We start from the raw sequence: 21956 nt of genomic DNA on the forward strand, positions 1-21956 counted from the left end.
GGTAACCTCACCCGCATTGACTGTCTTAGTCTAACCTAAAGGTTCCATCTTTACGCCATCAGAGCACCGCTAAGCTCTTCTTTCTTTCCTATCGTAAACTGGCAAAAATCATCTCCCATCGGTTTGACTCCGTAGCCGACCACGCAGGGCGAGCTGAGCTCTGGGTTTGGCCACGGCTTGTCACGCGGTGGAGGGACAGGGCACACGCAGAACTGGTCACACAGGTGATGTGGTTGTACGGCCTGCAAGCCAGCAGGTGAGATAGTTCGTGAGAAGGGAGGCCGGGCAACGTCCTCTAGCAAGGGAGGCTCACGATACGTTGGAGACACGTTTCAGTTCTTTGGCAACATGCTTGCCCGGAGCTCTGACTTTCACTTCTTAGAACTGGGGAATCTGAATTCGACTAATGCAGCAACCAGCAAGATCAGCTTCGAGTCTGGCTTCATCCACCTCAGCCCAGTCGCTGGAAGACACATATTTCCCTTTCAGGGCCATCATAGAAAGGCTCTTGTTCTCAGCTGGCCCGTGGCCAACAATTTAGGACTCCAGCAGCCACTACCCACTCCCATAGATGAATTCCTTGTGGCTTTCATACTGTTCTGTGTGGGTCACCGCCGCTTTCTCCATAGTGTTGCCTTTCATGAGCACTCGAGACGCGTTTCTGGTTAATAGCTCGCCACTGTGTGCCCAGAGTTCTGTCCTTTATACTAGTTGGACGTTTCCTGCTGTCCCTAGAGTCCAAACGAGGACTCCCAGATTCGAGTGATTTCCTGAAAGCCTGCTGCCTGTAGCTGCTCCTGTCTTTGGTTTCTTGTTATCGGCAGCAAAAACAAATTTAAGCTATTTTCTGCAGAAAACAGATTAAAACATATATACTTTTTAAATAAAAAAATATACATAATATAAAATATACATCGAGTAGGTCACAGACTGCAGGAGCCAGACCACCAGAGTTAGAGGCTGCCGCTGAGCTGGGAATTATGCCCAAATGTGCCCTAGAGGGGGTGTGCTGGGCACACACTGCCACCTCCATGGCTCACCCAGCTTGGACCAGGACACAAAGTGTCTGTCACTGCTGCCCCTGTGAAGTGGCCACAGCAGCCACCTCCGTGGCCACTTGTGCCAGAACGGAGTCAGAGTGGTCTCTTTTTTTGTGTGTCGCTGGTTTCCAACTCAGAGTCCTGGGGAGGACTTCTACTGGGAACACTTGGCCACACACCTCCTCTCTGGACACACGGTAGACCCGGAAAGCAGATATCCAGCACTCCAGCTTCCGTGGTGCACACGGGGCTTCTGCGAATACAGCACCTGCTGCTCAGAGGCTGGAAAGCCAAAAGGAATAGTGTATGTCCAGCTCGGCTTATGAGATCGATTGACATTTACAAAAAGAAGAAATTTGTCTTTCAAACTCCTCGATGTTAAGAAAAGGGCACTTAAAGTCTCCACTTTAGGGGCGCCTGGGTGGCTCAGTAGGTTGAGCATCCTACCTTGGCTCAGGTCATGATCTCGCAGGTTGTGGGTTCGAGCCCCATGTCGGGCTCTGTGCTGACAGCTCAGAGCCTGCAGCCTGCTTTGGACTCTGCGTCTCCTTCTCTCTCTGCCCCTCCCCCACTCACACGCCCTCTCTCTTAAAAATAAATACACATTAAAAACATTTTATAAAGTCTCCATTTTATTTACTGGTCTACAGTGCATTTTTGCTTATCTTTCTGTATTTTCCCCAAATACAACAGTAGGGGTTAGGAAGATTCTAAATATCAAATTATTAAATTTTATTCTGTCTTTGTACTTTACTGATCTACAGAACGTATCCCGTTTTCAAGTATTAGATTTTACACAGATTAATTCAAAATGTTTTTTATTTCTTATTTGTTAAAATGTTTGAAAAACAGCAGTTATAAAATAAAGTGATAGAAACAGACTCTTTAAAGAAAGGTTTACTCTTGATATTTGTTGGTACAATATCCTAAGCCTTCCTGAGTTCATTTTGCTTTGTTTTATTTTAGGTAGAGCTGACCGTGGTCCCATCTCTGCGCAGGAAATTGGACTTAGCGAGTGGCAGTCACAGCCACATGGCGAGTCCTTAAGTAACAGTCTGTTTCTAACACTGAACCTCTAGACATCACACCAAGCCTGACGATGTGAGAGAAGGAGCCAGATCGAAGCCCATTTGGGAAAAGAAAGAAAACAATCTCAAACTGCTGCTTTGATGTCACATTAGGCCATTAATATGCATCACGTGTGTTTAAGTTAAAACTTTTGCCCGGTGCTGGTATGACTTCATTGAGTTACTGTGCATTCGGACCGGAAATGTGACTTGGGCCATTGTTACTGATGAGGCTCAGAGTCCGGTCCCCAGTCCTGCGTTCTCTGCACTTTCCACCGGCCTGACTGCCTGTTGCTTGTAAACGATGTATTCGGTGGACGTGGGAACCATACATCTGCCCAGAGATGGTTCTACTTGGGCCTATCTGCTCTCTTCCTGGATGCTGCCTTTTGATTCCCTAGGGTCTTGATTCCCTAGAATAGAGCATACAGAGTTTGGTGACCAGTCCTTCCGGCCCCACCTGGTCTCATGTTGGGGGCTGTGGGAGTGGTTGTTAGCTTTTAACAGTAGAGTTGATCCTTGAGCCACACAGTTCACACTGTGTTAATCCAGTTACATGCAGATTTTTTGATACATACAGTACCATAAATGTATTTCCCTTGTGATTCTTAATAACATTTTCTTTTCTCTAGTCGAGTTTGGATTAAGAATATGGTGTATGATACATGTAACATATAAAATATGGGTTAATTGATCGTATATGTTATTGTTAAGGCTTCTGGTTAGCAGTAGGCTATTCGTGGTTAAGTTCTGGGGGGAGTCCAGAGTTAGACGTGGGTTTTCGACTGGGTGGGGGCTGATGCCTTCCCAACCCCCACATTATTTAAGGGTCAACTATATCCACCCTTCAGACCATCATCTCTCTTCATATTCCAAGTATTTTTAGAACGTGGTCCTAGTTTTAGATTTTAGAAAGTTTCCCCTTGAGATTTTCTCAAGTTTTGTGCAAAAACTGGAGGAGGAGGGCTTAACGATGATATGAAGGGGTGTCGTGAGCTGTGTTCACCCCTAGCCAAGGGGGGAAACGCAGCAGTTGCCTAGCAGTCTGCAGCAGAGATCAGCTCAGGCTCTCACCTCTTGTCTCCACGGGAAAGAGGGCAAGGCAGCTGGGCGTCCTCAGAAAGGAGATGGAGGGGTGACCAGCAGTGCTGCAGAGAGCACAGGGCTGCGTAAACAGCGTCAGGGCAGGGGTGCTAACTGGGACAGACTAGTGTGGCTGTGTGAGAACTGACAGTGTCAGGAAAGGCACACCCAATACGAGACAGCCAGCATGATCTGAAACCATGAGCGTCACCCACAATACTTAGGTATTTATAGACACATTTTTAAGAAAGAAAAGAAAGAGAATTCTTCACAGTTTGGCACAGTTTTAGTCCTCAAGGGCGCCTAAGAAAAGAGGCACCCTTTAAAAGTTACTGTGAGCTTTAGATGAGCCTCTTGTTGTTAACATACATAGGGGACTGAAGGACACTCATTAAGGGCAGAAGGACACACATGGGGACAGAAGGACAGAAGGGACAGAAGGACACATGGCGACAGAAAGACACATGGGGACAGAGGGACACACAGGGGACAGGACACAGAGGAGACAGAAGGACATGTGGGGGCAGGACACACATGGGGACAGAAGGACACACAGGGCAGAAGGACACTCATAGGAGAGCAAAGGACACAGGGGACAGAAGGACAACATGGGGACAGAAGGACACATATTGGTAGGATGGGACAGGACAAGGTGGGAGGTGGGGTGGAGAGAACTAGAATGATGAAGACCAACACAGCCAAGGTCACAGTTACCCGGCTCTCCTGACTGAGATCAACAGGTTAGGGTGGAGAATCTGCAACTTCCCCGAAACAACGTCAAGGAAAAGGAAAGTAGGGAAAGTGAACGCGTGTCCTCAGGGATTTGGAGCCATGACCCCATGCGTTTCCTCCGGTGAAATAAGGTCAGTCAGTCATGCTCCTTTTTGCTTCAGAAAAGGCATTTTCGTCTGTCTGTGTTGCAAGAACACTAGCTGTGAATTTAAGAAACTAGGAGGGGAGTGGGGACCAGAAAGGTTTCTAGCCTGCTCGTCCTGCGCTCGGAATCCCAGGTATTTGAGGTATCACCCCAACGAAACAAGGCTGCTTTTCTCATGACCTTTAAACATGTCAGAAAATGTTTTGAGAAATGACAGCATTGTTAAATAAACACATAGCCTCCTCCCAAGAAGGCAGCACTTATTTGAATCTTTAAGTTAAAATTTAAACATCTGTAACCGAATGAATGTTGTCGATGAGGTTAAGCACGAATTCCTTCCTTTGAAAAGTGAAAAATCATACCTGGGCCTCTGCGGTCATTGAAACTAATAGCGCCCAGTTCCTGTACCGCCCAGGGCTCCTTCTGCATAGGAACAGGTGGAGGAGGATGGGGGGATCGAGATAAAAATCTCTTCCATGAATGTAAGTGATATGACCGTTTCTGAATTCCCACAGTAATTTAGACGTACTGTCAGCGTGGGTTAGAAATGGGGAGGAGAGGATGGTGGATGTAAAATGCTTTAATTTCCAGCTGTTTGCCTCAGAATCTAGCTGAGTAGCTTGGATGCATAGAAGGTCACACGAAGGAGACGTTCACCTGCTGGCTTGCCATGCCTCTTCCTTTAGGTTGATCTTCCTCTCTGGTGTCCCCCACACGGCCTTGCATGGGCCACGGGACAATTCAGGTGCTTGGAAGATTTCCCTGGTGACCGTTGGAGAGACGCGGGCGTCCTACAGCCTTGCCTCTGAGTGCCAGGACCGTGCTGACGCAGGGACAGCAGAGCAGGCCCTGACCTAAGGAGCTCCCCGTCTCTGGGGAGGCAGCGCCACAGGTGAGTTGAGCCCGCAAACTCCGTGTCCCAGGGGGACGTGTGCAGAGATGTGTGTCTCGGGCTCAGAGAAGGACATCGGAGTGCACCGCTGGCAGGTGCCCAGGAGTGCAGATGTGCGAACCAGGCCACGCCCAGGGACTGGGTGACTGTGCCCACAGCCCTGTGCCGGCCCCCCCACCCCCAACCCCCGGGCACAGCGCCCAGCTCCCCTCTCCCCTCCCCCTCCGGGACAGAGCGCTCACCTGCCCTCCCCCCGCTCCAGGGCACAGCACCCATCTGCCCTCCCCCTCCAACGCCAGGGCACAGCGCCCAGCTGCTCGCAGCCCTGCACCGGGCATCCCCAACTACCCTCGCACCGGGCAGAGTGTCCAGCTGCACTACCCCCACCCAGGGCGCCTGGTCGAGGGCTGGCCCCTGTCGGGGAAATGTGGCCGGCAGAGCATGACCGCCCTCGAACAAGGTGGAGATGCTGCTGTCCCGGACGGTGCCAGCCGCGCCCGCGTCTGTTCCCGGGGCAGGCCGCGGGAGACCCCTCTTTGCTGACCACCTTTCCCACTGTCTCCCGGCCGCACACCTAGGGCGCGCGACCGCTTTCCCACGGAAGCAGCCCAGGGTGTGGAGGAAGCACTACTGCCCTGGGTGGCCCCGCGGGTGGGCGGAGCACCTGGGTGAGTGGGGAGAGCACTAGGCAGGAGTGGGCGGGGCATCCAGGTGGTGGGTGGGACCTGGACAAGGTGGGCGGGCACTCAGGGGAAGACGGGACCTCAGGCTGGGTGGGCGGGGCACCTGGGGAGCGGAGGGCCACCTAGGCAGGAGTGGGCGGGGCACACAGGTGGTGGGCGGGGTCTGGGCAGAGTGGGCGGGGCCTGCGCTCTGACACCTGCTCCCAGGGCTTGCACAAAGTGGCTGGTCCGCTGCGCAAGAGGGCGTTGTAGCTGCTGACCGCTCCATCCTACTCCGTGCGTTCTTTGCCAAAGTGAACTCTGGAGACTCGATTTCATTATCCACGAAATGGGGTGAATGAGCCTTACAATTTAGGGCTGTTTGAGGGTTAAAAGAAAGATGTATCTAAATTACTGGTGTGCCTAGCACTGGTAGGTTCTCATTGGCATTAATTTCTTTCCAAACCCCATCTGATTCAACCCCCGGCTGCTGAGCGTCCACTAGCTTCCAGGCACTGGAGACACAGTGTAAAATAACACTCAAGAAGCCTGTGCGGGAGAGAGGAGGGACCAGTAGGTGGCCGCGGGGAGAGCTGTGATGGCAGAATTGCTCCCGGGCCACTTGAGAGAGGCCTCTAGGCCAGGTTCAAGGTGTCAGGAGGGCTCCCCGCAAGAAGAAAAAACAGAAGGCCATGGACGAGTGGAGAGGGCTGTGGAGGGAGGCAGGCTTGCAGTGGGTCGGAGGCGGGCTGAGCAGGAGGACCAGGGCGCTGGTAGGAGCTCACACCCGTTGGAAAGGTGCAGCTGGAGGCCGTATTGAGGAAGCCCTCAAAGAATAACCACTGAATAGTCTAAAGCAGAGTCCGATTTGAACTCTAGGAAGGTTCTTAGAGTCCCTGGATCAGGTCCATGCAAGTGCAGTTTAACACCAGGTTCGCCATTAGCGGCTTCCCTGGCCAAATGAAGAATTCTTCCAGAGCGTTGAAAAGACCATTTGGAATTTTTCAGGTCAGGCCCTGTAATCCTGAGTTCACAAGTGACAGCAAGGATTTGTTAGTTTTTTCTCTACAAGCCAGTTTGAGCTGGTTTATAGTATCTCCTCTACAAACCAACCGTGGTTCCACCGTGAACTGTTATCACTCAGGCGGGAAAAGAAGTAAAAGTTTTATACCTGCTCAACTGCCTCTGTGTAAATTTGGTTTCTCACTCTCCTCCACGCTCCTTACTGCTGAGTTCCAGAGGCCAGGAGGCAATGAAAGGTGCTACCCGCCTTGCATAAGACCAGTCCCTCCCTAAAGATGTTCTGGAGAGAAAGCCGAACAGGGTGGGGTTGGGCCGGGCTGAGGCTTCGGGCTGGGATTTGAGCCCTGGCTTGGTGGGTTAGAAGCCCTAAGTAAGCCGGGTTGCTCCTCTCCCTTTGTTTCCTGTGAGATGATACGTGGATGGTCGGTTGGTTGGTTTTGTTTTGATTTCAGTGATTCGCCCCTGAATATTGCTTTTGAAACAGCAGTTTTCAGGATTAGCTAATAACCATGCTGTCGCCCTTGTTTAGACCCAGTGAACAGTGATTTGATCCCACGCTGCTCAGCACAGGCTTTGGGCCCTGTGGGCCTAGCCCTGGCCTTGCATGGGGAGGGTGACTGAGCAGGTTTGGGGATGAACTATTTGGTTTCTCCAGGTTGGGGGAGGGTGTTGCAAGAGATTGAGTCTTGTCAACATCAGATCCATTTTCTTTCCACCTGGTTGATTACATAGGACACAGTGAAGATCTGGAATTTACCCTGAGCTGTTCCTCATTTGTTGCATGATCTGGGGGTTACTCGTTCAGTTCCCTAAGGCTGAATTATAAAATGAGAGTTTGAGGGGCGCCTGGGTGGCTCAGTCGGCCGAGCGTCTGACTTCAGCTCAGGTCATGATCTTGTGGTTCATGAGCTCAAGCCCTAGGTCAGGCTCTGTGCTGACAGCTCAGATCCCAGAACCTGCTTTGGATTCTGTGTCTCTCTCTCTGCTCCTCCCCCGCTCATGCTCGCTCGCTCTCTCTCTCTCTCTCTCTCTCTCCCCCTCAAAAATAAACATTAAAAAATTAAAATGCGAGTTTGACCAAATGCTGGAAGTTTTCCTTCCTGATCTAGGCGGTGCGGGTCATCAGAGCGGTCATTGTCACATCCTTGCACGTGAGGGCAGAGCATGAAACTAATCCAATGACCCCTCCTCCTCAAACACCTGTTTACATCTACATACTTGCCTGTCAGGCCTTCTTGTCATTGGAAATTGATTTCTAAGTGAAATTTTAAATCTTGTCAAATTGACAGGATTACATCAAGTTGACCACGGTAATGTTGGAGATGGCAAAGTGTTTGACTAACGAGAACTGAGCTGGATGAAAATACCTGAAAACAAGGCAACATCAGCCAGGGTGGTGATGAGGTAAGTGCTTTAATTAGCAACTGATTTCATGCAGACCTTGGGGAAAATTTCAAGAAGCCTTTTTATGTTTTTATACAAAGGATCCTCTCTGTGATGATGTTGGGAAGGGCAAATATGATGAAGGTTTTCAGAGAGTGATGCCAATAATACAGTAAATTCTTGACTCTTTGGAATTCTAAACTAAGAGACAAGGTACTTATTTTTATTTCATTGTGTTTTTCAAAATAAAATGCAAAAATACTTATTTTTCTGTGAAATTTGGTTTCCTGTTAGAGTTCATTTTAGATGGCTGCTTTTGGATATCAGTATCTCCTGTATTTGCTAATTTTCCATGTTACTTTATTTTTAAAAATTTTTTAATGTTTGTTTATTTTTGTGCACACAAGAGAGAGAAAGCATGAGCAGGGGAGGGGCAGAGAGAGAGGGAGACACAGAATCCGAAGCAGGCTCCAGGCTCTGAGCTGTCAGCACAGAGCCTGACACGGGGCTCGAACTCATGAGCTGTGAGATCATGACCTGAGCTAAAGATGGGCGTTTAACCGACTGAGCCACCCAGGTGCCCCTTTTCCATCTTATTTCAAAAAGAATATAAGATATCTAACATTCTTCATTGACTATCAATATATTTTAAGTTCTTTCCCACCAAAGGGATCCATTTCCTAATACCTCTCTCATGATCCTCATCTTTAAAATCTATTTTGCCTACTAATTTGCATATTTAATTGGTAAATTTCCCACATTAAATAAGACAGTGTGTGTGTGTGTGTGTGTATATATATATATATATGTATATATATAATTTATTTTAGAAATTATATATTTAAATTATATGTATAAATTTTGTACGTGTTATATATACGGCTATCAGTCATGGACGTGACAATTTTATGTGTTTTTTATATATAAATATGTGTGTATTTAACAGTTTTATATACTCACATCTGATTAGCACTACACATAGTTGCTATGATCATAGCTAAAAGTCGAGGTGTGGGGCTCAGTCTGTGGAGCATGTGACTCTTATTCTCAGGGTTGTGAGTGCAAGTCCCACATTGGGCACAGAGGCATGGAGGCTGGGGAAGGGAAGGGCTTCCGGGATGGGTGGTATCCAGGGATTGGTCAGGACATGGGAGCCAAGCTGTGAGGAGGGGGAGACTCCAGGAGGAGTGACTGACCTACCGAGTAATAAGCCTCAGTCTTTGCAGGTCTAGGGAGCACATTCTGAATTCACGTTCCCTGGTTTGGGAGTCCATTCAGGCCAGAGTTTTGGTGAGAACAGGGAAGGGAAGAGGGACTATAGGAAACATGCTGTACTTTTATTTTTATTTTATTTTATTTTATTTTATTTTATTTTATTTTATTTTATTTTTAATGTTTATTATTTTTGAGAGAGAGACAGAGTGCGAGTGGGGTAGGGGCAGAGAGAGAGGGAGACACAGAATCTGAAACAGGCTCCGGGCTCTGAGCTGTCAGCACAGAGCCCGATGCGGGGCTCGAACTCACGGCGAGATTATGACTTGAGCCGAAGCTGGACGCTCAACCGATGAGCCCCCCAGGCTCACTGGGAAACGTGCCATATTTAAATAGATGGGGAACAGAAGGTGAGGAGTAACAACTAATGCTTATTTTTTGTCTCCCTTCACATTCTCAGGGGAGACTGAGCGTATGAATTTATGCAAAGTTGTTTTCCTTCATCTTTCTCTTCTGTCCAGATCTGCTTTCTCTCTTCTTACATCAGTGAGCTGGGCGGTATCGTGCATGGTGGTGATGATGACAGGTTGATTAGTAGGGCCAGACCAAGTGTGAAATCGTTCACACCACTGCTCTGTTTCCAGGAGCCACGGTGAGAAGAGAGTAAGTACCATTTAAAATGTTTAGTTAGGGGCCCCTGGCCGGCTCAGTCAGTGGAGTGTGGGACCCTTGATCTTGGGGTTGTGCATTCGAGCCCTGCGTTGGATGTAGAGATTACTCTATTTTTAAGTAATATTGACACCTGTAACATCACTTAGAGCATAGAAAGAATAAAATGAAAATCACCTAATAATTCCACCTTTCCTCGGGCACCTGGGTGGCTCCAGTTGGTTGAGCATCCGACTTCGGCTCAGATCATGATCTCGTGGTTCGTGAGCTTGAGTCCTGCATCGGGCTATGTGCTGACAGCTCGGAGCCTGGAGCCTACTTTGGATTCTGTGTCTCCCTCTCTCTCTGCCCCTCCCAGCTCATTCTCTGTCTCTGCCTCTGTCTCTATCTCTCTCTCTCTGTCTCTCTCTTCTCTCTCTCTCAAAAATAAACATTTAAAAAAATCATGAATTCCACCTTCCCTAAACTACAATCCATGTTATCATCTTGGTGTATTTTCTTTTTTTTTTTTTTTTGTATGCCTTTTGCTTCTTTTTAAAATTTTGTATATTTTTCTTTCACTTATTCTATCAAAAACATACTTTCATATTGTAATATGGTCAGAGGGCTCATAATGTCATGGCTGAAAAAATCATAGTTTCCTTATGTTATTAGTAGACATTTAGATGGCTTGGATTTTTTTGGTTCTGTCTCTTTAAGATATTATTTTGTGTAAAATTTTTCTTGTTAATGTTTATTTATTTTTGAGAGAGAAGGAGAGAGTGAGCAGGGGAGGGCCAGAGAAAAAGGGAGACACAGAATGTGAAGCGGGCTCCAGGCTCCGAGCTGTCAGCACAGAGCCTGACGCGGGCAGGGCTCAAACCCACAAACCGTGAGATGGTGACCTGAGTTAAAGTCGGACGCTTAACCGACTGAGTCACCCAGGCTCAAGATACTGGTTTTATGGGCTTTTAAGGAGTATTGTTTATTATGAAGTGGGAGAAAAAAGTGATTTTATTACCCATTCTAAACGAGCACTAACTGAAGAAGATGCCGTGTTAGGCACTGAGAGTAAAAGCCTCCCAGGACAGGCCCACCTGTTCTCTGCTCGTCGCGCAAGTAATGCCAGACCGGTGTGAGACTGGCCCCAGCTAATCCACGACAGTCAGGGACCAGAGCTCTGCAAACCAGAGGCTGGTCACAGCATCGCACCTGTGAGGCCGGCAAGCCACTGCCGTACACACCTGTACAGCTGGGGGTCAGGCAATCCCTGCACATGTCCCTGAAGTTCATATTTCCCCAGCTTCTAGAGAAGAGTATGTTGGAGGGGGGGAAGGAACCATGTGGGGTGTTGACTAGCTTGATGTGATCATTTTGCAGTGTAGACGCATATCACAACACCGAGTTGTGTGCCTTCATGTATGGAAATGATTTTTGTCACGTAGACCTCAATAAAGAAAACAAATGAGCTTTACGCTTTGTTTCGAAGAGACTGCACGCTCTCTTGCTTAACGAGCCGTCAGCTCGGCTTTTCGTTCGGTGGCTTCTCCCTTTCAACAGCGGTATCGAGGATGAAAAGAAAAACAAAAAGTATTCCTTTCCCTCAAGGGCGCATGACCTACACACGAAAGCCGTTACCGTGGCGTTGCCACGGGAGACGCGCCAACAGGAACCACATGAGTGCAGGGGCCTCGGAGCTTCGCAGGGGGCCCTGGAGGAAGAGCGGCCGGGCTGCCCACACCTGCCCACACCCTCCCAGCAGCAGCCACCAGAAATATTCGTCGTGTCTCATTCTGCCTTCTCCTTGCGGGATCCAGTGAGGTAATACGTGTAAACTAACGAGAGACGCGCCTGGGACACAGGGAGCGTTCTCCGCACGGCAGCCCTGGGTCACGTCTCAGCTGGCGCGGAGTGCCATCTCCCAAGCAGCACTGTGGTTCGGCCAGGTTCCCGGGGGATCAGGCAGCACAGACAGATAGAAGCTGGCTGTGCGCATCCGAGCTGCGAGGCCTCCCAGCCGCTCCAAGTTCACTTCCTTCTCATTTCAAGGTCGAATGAACTTGCAGAATTTGTCACCGTCTGCACACCGCCACTTCCCCAGGCACCAAGGCCGGGCTCTGAGCTGATCCCAGACCCTTTCCTGTACCTTGTACCTCACGTCCCTCCTTCGTTCAGCTGGTGTTTATTACAGCTGCCATCAGTCCCGGCCATGCTGGCAGGTGTGGGACCAGGGACCGGCGATCAGTCCCGGCCGCCGCTGGCAGGTGCGGGACCAGGGACCGGCGATCAGTCCCGGCCGCCGCTGGCAGGTGCGGGACCTGGGCCAGGCGATCACTACCGGCCGCCGCTGGCAGGTGGGGGACCTGGGCCAGGCGATCACTACCGGCCGCCGCTGGCAGGTGCGGGACCAGGGACCGGCGATCAGTCCCGGCCGCCGCTGGCGGGTGCGGGACCAGGGACCGGCGATCAGTACCGGGCAGCACTCACCAGGGGTGGAGCTGGAACAGACAACAAGACCGAGTCTGTGTCCTGACATCACTCCCGCTCTTTGTTGTCCAGTCAGGTACACCATCTACAAACAAGAGAAAATTATACGGTCAGGTGACAATATGTACCCTGCAGAAACATGCACACGGGTTAGGAAATGGGGGGGCTTTAAGGAAACCTGACCATACCTGTCTCCCCGCAGCATCTCTGCACCATGTCATTTTCTTCCCATCATCCAGACCCTGGATCATTGGTTCTGTACCTCTTCGTGTCATACTCGCGTCCCAGTGGACCAGCTGGACTGGCCGCGTCTTCCTCTGTGGCCGCACACAAGTGTCACAGCTCCTGCCCCACCACACATGCACCTGCTCGTTGCCCATGTGCTCCGCCCTTCCTGCCCTCACCCCCTACTGTGTCCCCGTTCCCCATCCCCGCGGGGATGCGACACCCTCCCTCCGCGGTCTTCCCTCCCCCATGTGCACCACTGAAATCCCTTCTTCGTAAACCCTGAGTTCCCCTTCTTCCCCTGGTTACAGCCCGTCCTGCACACTCTTCTCCCCTTCTTTCCTGACTCCGTCCCAGTCAGGCCTTGGACCTCAGCAGCGCTTCTGTGGAGGTCCCCAGTGACACCCGCCCTGTGGGTCCGGAGGGCTGTCGTCGGCCCCACACGGTGGACAGACTCTCCCGACTTTGTTTCCAGACGCCGCAAGGTTCTTGGTTTCCCTCCTGCCTCCTGGGCTCCTCTCTCCCTCTTCCCTTGCTTTACTTCCATCCCAAAGATCGGGGTTTGGTTCCCTTGTGTGCAGTGCACTCAGGCTCTTGCTGTCAGCGCTCAGCCCTCACGCCGTCTGTGTCCAGCCCGGGACCCTCCACAAGCCCACGCTCAGGGGTCCATCTGGTCTCCAAACCCGCTTTCTCGCGTCCGCATCTTCATAGACGACGACGCTGTCCAGACGCTCAAACCAGAACCTGGAGTTGTTACTCTCTTTCCCATCCAACCCTCACATCCTTCAAGTCTTGGCTCGAGGTCACCTTCCCATTGACTCCTTTCCTGCCCTGATTCATGCTCCCACTTTCCTGGGGCCAACGTGCTGGCGTTGACTCGGTGTCTCGGCTGGGAGCGGAGGGAGGGAGCTTAGAGGGCTCATATTCCGACTTCCCCACGAAAGTGGTCCTTACCCCCCAGGCCAAGCCCCCACCGTGAGGTCCCCCTTTGGGGATGAGGGATGTGCATGCTGCGGTGGCCTGCAGAGCGGGCGGGCCCCTGTGAGCTGGCCTCCACTTGTACTCCGCCCTCTGCGGCCCTCTGTAAGGGGACCTGTGCTGTCACCTCAGGTCTCCATTATTCATGTCAGACCCAGTGTTTGAGGATTCTTCAAGTATCTGGTCATTCCCTTTCCCCAGCACGCAGCTAGGTAAGTCCACGGCCGCTGGTCTCTGGGGCTGGGGGGATCTTTACCATGTACATGTGGTGTTTCCTGGAGCTTCCTCTTGGGGATCGGGCTTCTCTTTTGGTCATTGGGTTCCAAGTTGGAGAACTGGTTCAGATTGAGATATTGGCCAAGAATTTTTGACTTTTTATTGAGCGGCTGGCTTTAACTTCCTTTTTATCCATCCTTGATTTCTTTTGACTGTACAGATAGAGTAGTCTGTCCTATATAGAGACTTTCTGGCTATGCATCTATTTTGCCCGTTAGGAGGCTGTGTTCTGTTACCTCTGAGTTTTCCGTAACTCTCAGTGCGTCAGGCTTCCCTGTCCTCCCCTCTCATCTTGCCACTTGCCTTTTCCTCTTGTGATTAGGTCCTAGTCTGGTCCTTGGCTCTGTCCCCGGTCCCCCTGCGGGCAGCGCGAGCCTCTTTCTATGCTGCCAACGAGGCCCTCTGGTTTTCACAGTAAGCATTTGGTTACTCTTAGCCATTTGTTTTCTTTTTCCAAAGCCCGACTTCTGCTTCATAAGAACTGCCCGTAAGTGACTATTTCCCCTGTATTTCTTGAACACCTGCTATGTCACACCTAGTGCACATCCATCTATAAAAACCCATTCCAGGGGCGCCTGGGTGGCGCAGTCGGTTAAGCGTCCGACTTCAGCCAGGTCACGATCTCGCGGTCCATGAGTTCGAGCCCCGCGTCAGGCTCTGGGCTGATGGCTCAGAGCCTGGATCCTGTTTCCGATTCTGTGTCTCCCTCTCTCTCTGCCCCTCCCTCCCTCCCTCTGTCTGTCTCTCTCTCTCCCCTTCCTTTAAAAATAAATAAATGATAGGGGCGCCTGGGTGGCGCAGTCGGTTAAGCGTCCGACTTCAGCCAGGTCACGATCTTGCGGTCCGTGAGTTCGAGCCCCGCATCAGGCTCTGGGCTGATGGCTCGGAGCCTGGAGCCTGTTTCCGATTCTGTGTCTCCCTCTCTCTCTGCCCCTCCCCCGTTCATGCTCTGTCTCTCTCTGTCCCAAAAATAAATAAAAAACGTTGAAAAAAAAAATTTTAAAAAACCCATTCCGTTTTGTTATTGGTGCCAGTTTTTACTAGTTCCACTTACTGCCTGTGCTGGACTGTGTGTGTACCCTCAACTTCTGTGGATGGGGTCCCCGTTTCTGAGTGGGTGGTGGCCGGCCCAGCCCCTACCCCATCCCAGTTTTGTGGGTCCTTCGGGTACCACGCAGTGTGGGCTGGGGTCCCCAGGACGCCCACTCTGAGCCGACGGTCAGTACAGAGTAGGTAACCGGTGCAGGCTCTTGGGGTCACTTCCTATAGAGGGGAGGGGAGGAGGGCAGGAAGGACGTTTGGGTTGAGGGAGACGTTGAGCAGCAAAGCAGGGTCCCTAAAGTCAGGAGGGCCTCCGGGATCGTCCTGAGTAGGGGTGTGGGCGCAGGGCCCAATCTGGTCAGTGACCGAGGTGGCTTCTCTGGGAAGGCGGCATGGCCCTCATCACTCAGGCAGGCTGTGTGGGGCCACAGTGCTCCGGCGGCTGGCCACTGAGCCCTCCATCAGGTGCACACGGTCATCAGGTTTGCATTTCCGCGGTTTTGTCCAGGGACTGGGGAACAAGAAGTGCCTGTGAGCTCTTTTCTGCCGCTGTTCGTGCCTGTCTCCCTGTAAGTCCGCCTTCTCTGCCTTAACGTCCCAGGGCCCCGAGGCCTGAAAGCTGCCAGCCCGGCCCCTCAGGTGTGATGGAGCCTCTCTAGCAGCTGGTTTCTCCTGGACTGCCTGGGGCATCGTGACATGGCTGTGACCTGCCTGGGGCCACCCTGATGGCACCTGTGACCTGCCTGGGGTCATGATGACAGCGGCTGTGACCTGGCTGGGGCCACCATGATGGCACCTGTGACCTGCCCAGGGCCATCACGACAGCAGCTGTGACCTGCCTGGGCTACCATGATGGCACCTGTGACCTGTCCGGGGCCCATCTTGACAGCAGCTGTGACCTGCCTGGGGCCACCCTGATGGCACCTGTGATCTGCCCGGGGCCCATCTTGACAGCAGCTGTGACCTGCCTGGGGCCACCCTGATGGCACCTGTGATCTGCCCGGGGCCCATCGCGACATCAGCTGTGACCTGCCTGGGGCCATGATGACAGTGGCTGTGACCTGCCTGGGGCCACCATGATGGCACCTGTGACCTGCCCAGGGCCATCACGACAGCAGCTGTGACCTGCCTGGGCTACCATGATGGCACCTGTGACCTGCCCGGGGCCCATCGTGACAGCAGCTGTGACCTGCCTGGGGCCACCCTGATGGCACCTGTGACCTGCCCGGGGCCCATCGCGACATCAGCTGTGACCTGCCTGGGGCCATCGCGACATCAGCTATGACCTGCCTGGGCTACCATGATGGCACCTGTGACCTGCCCGGGACCATGATGACAGCGGCTGTGACCTGCCCGGGGCCCATCGCGACATCAGCTGTGACCTGCCTGGGGTCATCATGATAGCAGCTGTGACCTGGCTGGGGCAACCCTGATGGCACCTGTGATCTGCCCGGGGCCCATCGTGACAGCAGCTGTGACCTGCCTGGGGCCACCATGATGGCACCTGTGACCTGCCCGGGGCCCATCGCGACATCAGCTGTGACCTGCCCGGGGCCATGATGACAGCGGCTGTGACCTGCCTGGGGCCACCCTGATGGCACCTGTGACCTGCCCGGGACCATGATGACAGCGGCTGTGACCTGCCTGGGGCCATCATGACAGCACCTGTGACCTGCCCGGGGCCCATCGTGACAGCAGCTGTGACCTGCCCGGGTCCTGTCCATGTGCACGGTCCAGGTCTCCTCCTGTGGTTTGAACACAGCCTTCTCTGCATGTCTCCATTTTGGTAGACACGTACCCCCTTTTGGTAGACACTTGCACTTTACCTTCTAGATGTTGTCTGTGTGGTGCTTTCCGGCCCTCAGCTCTGAAACTCCTGCGCACAACCGTCAGACCGATGCCCTGGCGGCCCCTGCCTGCCTCAGCCACTAGGCTGTGAGAGGAAGGGCCTGGAAGGTGCAGAAGAAGCTCGGATTCCAGAAACCGTCCCGGGAACCCGGTCACCCCTGTCCCCATCCGGAGCACCGCCCGCCGCCCACGTCCCCGGCAGCTGGATAATAAGCATCCCGGAGCCTGTGCCTTGTGCATAAACCCCGTGAGCACAAATCACTGCTGGCAGCCGGGAGCCCGCAGGGCAGGCCGTAAACGGCGTCTGTAGCTAGAGTTCCTTCTCACGATGCTGTTTTGTGCAGTGATGACAAATACTCTTTTTTGTCCTGAAGTCAGTGGGAGGCGTTGCCTTCAAGTTGCAACCTCATTTTACCGGAGTGTCGTTTTCACAGCTGCTGTCACTTCCCGTCACCACACACTTGACCTTATTCACCAGGAATGCGCGGCCCCGGACCCCTGGACTTCCAGGCCCAGGAAGCTTGGTAAGAGTTGGCAGGCGTCAGTTGCTAGCAGTAGAGAAGCACACACGTTTGATGCAGCAAAGTGGTACCTTCTCCAGATGCCCAGCGTCGCGGGTGCATCCGGACCGCGCAGTTCGCCTGGCCTGGCCCCGCCGGCTGCCCATACCCACTGCCTCCGAACAGCAGTCCCAACCCCGTGTGGGCTGCCTTCCGAGGAAGTCTTTGCAACTCACCTTAGGATCCAGAGCACTTTTCCGTTGGAAACAGGTAGCACCTGAAGGCGGAGTCGACGGGCAGGCCCCCAGCCTCCACTGAACGTGCCACGTGGCTGATGGCCGGCCGGGATTCTGCTCCTCGTGGCCTTTGCCCCTGCGGTGCCCAGATCCCACCTGCCCCCACACGGTGCTCTTTCTCCAGCACCTTGTCCTCGTCCGCCTCAGGCTCGACACCCTCCCTTGACCCCCAGCACCCCCCAGGATGTCAAGCGTCAGTTCTGCCCCCAGACAGTCTTTCTCGTCCCCGCTGCAGAGCCGTGGTCCCCCGGTCTGGCCGCATTGCCTCTGCCCCAACCCACACCTGGCAGTTGTCGGGTGGGGGTCTCTGGCTCATCACCACCACTTGGCGAGCCTCGTCTGCCTGCTTCTGCGCCTGCTGTTTCCTTGGGTTTGCGGGGGAACTCGTGGCCACAGTTCAGCACAGGCCTGCCTCCCTGCAGCCAGAGACAGAGTCGCTCGGTCCCTGGTGTTTCCACCACCTGGCATTATCGCCCACCTGCGTTGGGCCGGGTGGATAATTGTTGGGAGCATAAAGATGAGACCCCCCCCCCCCCCGACTCTTCCTCTCAAGAAGCTCTCTGGACAGAAACACCTTGATAATCATACGGGATGTAACTGTGTCTGGACGCTATCCTTGCAGGGTCCAAGGAGTAACTGGGGGCCTGGAAGTCACTAAGATCACATGGTGTTTGAGCTGCTACTTGACGTTCTCCTAGACTCCTGGACGTTCTGACGTTCTCTGGGCTCCTAGACGTTCACGAAGCGATCCCAGGGGAGAGGGCTTAGCGGCCAGTGTTTGCAAAGGCATAAAGGCTGAGAGGGGTGAGGGTGTTTGGAGAATTGCAAACAGCTTCCCGTGGTTCCAGGGCAAGGCAGGTCCACGGAGCGGCGTAAACCAGGCGGTCAGATCACGAAAGGCCTTAGCAGGCAAAATAGGAGGTGTCCCTTTCATCCCATACACGTCTATCCTAGAGCCCTGCGTCCTGCCTTATTCTTCTCTGTGGCACCCTGTGTGTAATGTCTTGATGATTTAAAAAATAGTTTTTATCGTCTCTTAGTGATAAAACCTGGGAAAATATAGGTAAAACTAAAAGTTAAATCTAATAAAATTTGCAAACACACTTCTCGTTTCCATACATTTGCTGTCATTATTTTAATGTTAAAGCAAATCAGGATACACAAGAAAGTGGGCTTGTCCTCTTCCCCTTTGATTATATGAGTTTCTGTGTAATTTAAACATTTGGAGCATGGGGTTCATGTACCTTTCTAATTTAAAGGAGAGTTTATGCTTTGTTAATTAAAAACAGCAGGTAGAGGCCCTGACGTCGTTCACTTCAATTTCTTACAGATTTATTGCACAGTAAATTAGTTAATTGCAAACCTTCCAGCAATGTTTTACTCCATTGTAGGTTACTTAAAAAAAAAAAAGAGAGAAAGAAAACAAGTTTGAGTTTTCCCTCTTGAGAACAATGAGTGGTTTATTTCAAAGTAGGTGAAAGGTGACGGGAAGGAAAAAAAAAAACCCAGCTTCACAGATGCAGGGTTTAAAGTTTGCCAAGTACTTGGGGAAGGTTACGCGGACTTCAAACGGCTGGAAAGTACAATGTAACGTGAGAACACGAAGGTCCTGTTTCTCTTCCAGCCTTACTCTCTGCGGCTCCCTGCAAAACGTCCGCATAAAGAGCAGGGGTTTGCAGAAATCGCATCCCCTGGTGGAGAGCGACTGAACAGAAGGGGGAAGGAAGTGCAGTGCGTGGCGTGAACTCCGTCGTACCCGCGGACCGAGCTGCACTGTCCCCGGGGTGAACTTCACATCCCCGGGTGCATCCCAGAGTCCCTCTGCTCCGAATCATGGGGGCAACGGTCCGAAGCCCGGGACAGGCCGCGCAGAGAGCGCTTCTCGGTGGGCTGAATGCGCATTTGTGTACTTTCCGCACCTTACTCAAGGAAGACCTACTAAGTGTCGGTGACACAAACCTTGATGCCCCACGTTGTCACCCGCTGGCCAAGCACCCCAATCCGTCCCCCTTCTGTGTTGGGGCTTAACCGTCTCAGCGGGGAGAGGCCCCTGGTTTGAAATGTTTTTTGACAGGGTTTGTCGCTGGGGCACCCGGCTCGGGGCCCTGGACAGGCCAGGTTCGGACAAAATCCCAGGAAAGGAACGTGTTTCAGTGAGGCCGATGCCGGGGAGGCAGTCCACCAGCGGCTCGGAGACTGTCCCCAAAGTCCTAAGCAGGTGTCCAGGTTTAGTTGAGGAAAGTGTGGGGCAGAGCCAGGGGGTTCATGCTGGTGGGCAGCAAAGGTTGAGCCGACCGCGGTCCTGCCGGCCGGGGGTCCCTGCACCGGGGGAGCCCTGACCCCCTCCCCAACCATCCTCCCGAGTTCAGCGAGAAGCTGGGAAGAACTTAAGGAATAAGCACCGACTCGCGCCGCGGTGGCGGGGGCCGGGGGGCGGCGGCTACATCCCGTTCGGGCCTGGGGTGTCGGTGCCACAGCCAGCACGTCCCACTGCTTGGCAGAAGGATGTTTCCGCGCTGGTCGTGTTGGGGGACAGTGGCTGCAGAAGACGTCCTGCAAGCAGAGAAGTCGGCCTTTCGTGAGGGACCCTTGTCTGCGTGCGGGAGGAGGGGGACCCGGCCGTGAGACGGTGTCGTCTGCAGGGAGCCATCCCTGTGCCGGCCTCGTGGCCTCTCTCGGTGGCCTGTCCCCACCCATACACCTCTCTTTGTCTGTAGCTGCTGCTGGACTTTCCACTGGTGGCTCAGGTCACCCCAGGGAGTTTGCCCACGGGTGTGGGGGGGACGCGTCTGCGGACCTCTTCGTGTTTCCCCCTCGTTACGGGGGTGTCAGCCGCCAGTTCAGAGGAGCTGAAGGAAAACTAGTTGTCGTCCTCCCAGGGAGGGTGACACCGGATCTTCTCTGGCTCCTCTCGGAGGGCTCTGTTGGCCCCAGTCAGCCCGGTCTCCGGGAGGCTAGCCTTGACTAGGGCCTCGGCCTGGGACCACGTGTGACTCCACCACCCGCTCAAAGGGGAGTGTCTCCCCTCGAGGGCCAGGGAGGTGATTTCAGGAGTGGAAACTTCCCTGAGGTCCTGGAAGACACGGTCCTCTCACCTGCCAGCTCCATCGGGATCTGAGTGCCAGACATGAAGCTCCATTCCTTCCGCTAAAATGCAAACATGCCCAGCAGAATAGTAGAACTGTTTGCTTGTATAAGTCATTTGCACCATAGGGAGATCCAGGCTTTTCTTTATCCTGAGCACAGATTTAAACAAAACGTGGAAGAGGAAAGAGCATGAAGGTATTTAGATTTGGGCAAGAGAGGGAAAGGGGAAATGCTGGTTTAAAAGCAGCAATAAGTAAGTAGATGTACCACGTGGAGGGAAAAAAGGCAGGTGAGCAAGTTGAAGACAACGTTAAGTTCACTTCTGGCTAAGACCAGGCTGAATGCGAACGTTTCCTTTCAGCAGAAGCATGATGCGTTCCTTCAACAAGCATTTGGAATTTCTTCTAGAGAAAGAGCGATAAGTAGATTTTCAAAAATTAGGCAGAGGAAAATAAAAATCAATACTAGAAAAATATAGGCCAATTTTTTTCCCAATAGTTCCTAATAATCAGAGTAGGCTTAAAATCTAAGTGCAGAGTTAGACTCTATTTTTCTATCAAGAAGAAATCATAAAGGATCCATGTCTAAACATGTGATTTTTCTTCTGAACCATTTTCTGCCTCAAATACACTTGGGAATGTGATTTACAACCGCGTTTTCTGCTGACCAGGATGACTTGATGCGACTTGAAGCGATGCGTTAAAAAATGTACCAGTTACGGAGAACACAGGATAAAAGCACGTTTGTTTAGAGCCCGACTTGGCAGAATCCGGCCTACAAGCCCAGTGCAGTCCAGTCTGTGCTTGTAGGGCCAGCGAGTTAAGGACGGTTGACATTTTTAGATGGTTAAAAAAAATCAAAACGAGTAACGTAACAGGCAAGAGTTCTACTGAGGCGAAATTGTAGGATCTTAGCCATTCGTTTGCATCCGCGTGCCGTCCGTGACAGCTTTCGGGCTGCAATGGCAAGTCAACTGGCTGCAACAGAACATTGGGTCCCCGGAGCCTAAAATGTTGATTGTTTTGTCCCTTACAGAAGGTGTTTGCCAGACTCTCGAGTACAGCGTTTGTTCCCAAAGCGTGTTCCATGGAGTAGTCTGGTACCCTGCGTGTGAAACGGCTCCCGCGGTTGGATAAGTGTGTCTGAGTCAGCGGGCCACGAGTTGCTTTTGGACAATCGTCTACACTGGCATTTTAAAGGACCTGAGAAGTCCTGCAGTGAGTAAATCCTATTTCACTTTTTTAAGCCAGTTTCCCAAGCTTACTTGACCTGGGAACAGTCTCCACGTCCATTCCCCCCATGAACAGCCATTCGACTCAGAGAAACTCTAG

General features: G+C 52.3%; 1 long non-coding RNA gene across 2 annotated transcripts; it reads left to right on the top strand.

Annotated features, from left to right (window-relative positions):
- The first annotated feature begins 4627 nt into the window (after positions 1-4627).
- Positions 4628-21834, top strand: LOC125176000 (uncharacterized). Of its 2 annotated transcripts, none has more exons than XR_007156095.1 (3): positions 4628-4959; positions 7934-8048; positions 21661-21834. It is a non-coding gene; the product is annotated as an uncharacterized LOC125176000 (long non-coding RNA). The 2 variants fall into 2 exon arrangements; XR_007156096.1 differs by lacking the exon at positions 21661-21834 and adding an exon at positions 9761-9919.
- Positions 21835-21956: the final 122 nt, after the last annotated feature.

The sequence above is a fragment of the Prionailurus viverrinus genome, chromosome D1, assembly GCF_022837055.1.
Source record: "Prionailurus viverrinus isolate Anna chromosome D1, UM_Priviv_1.0, whole genome shotgun sequence".
Classification (NCBI taxonomy): Eukaryota; Metazoa; Chordata; class Mammalia; order Carnivora; family Felidae; genus Prionailurus; species Prionailurus viverrinus.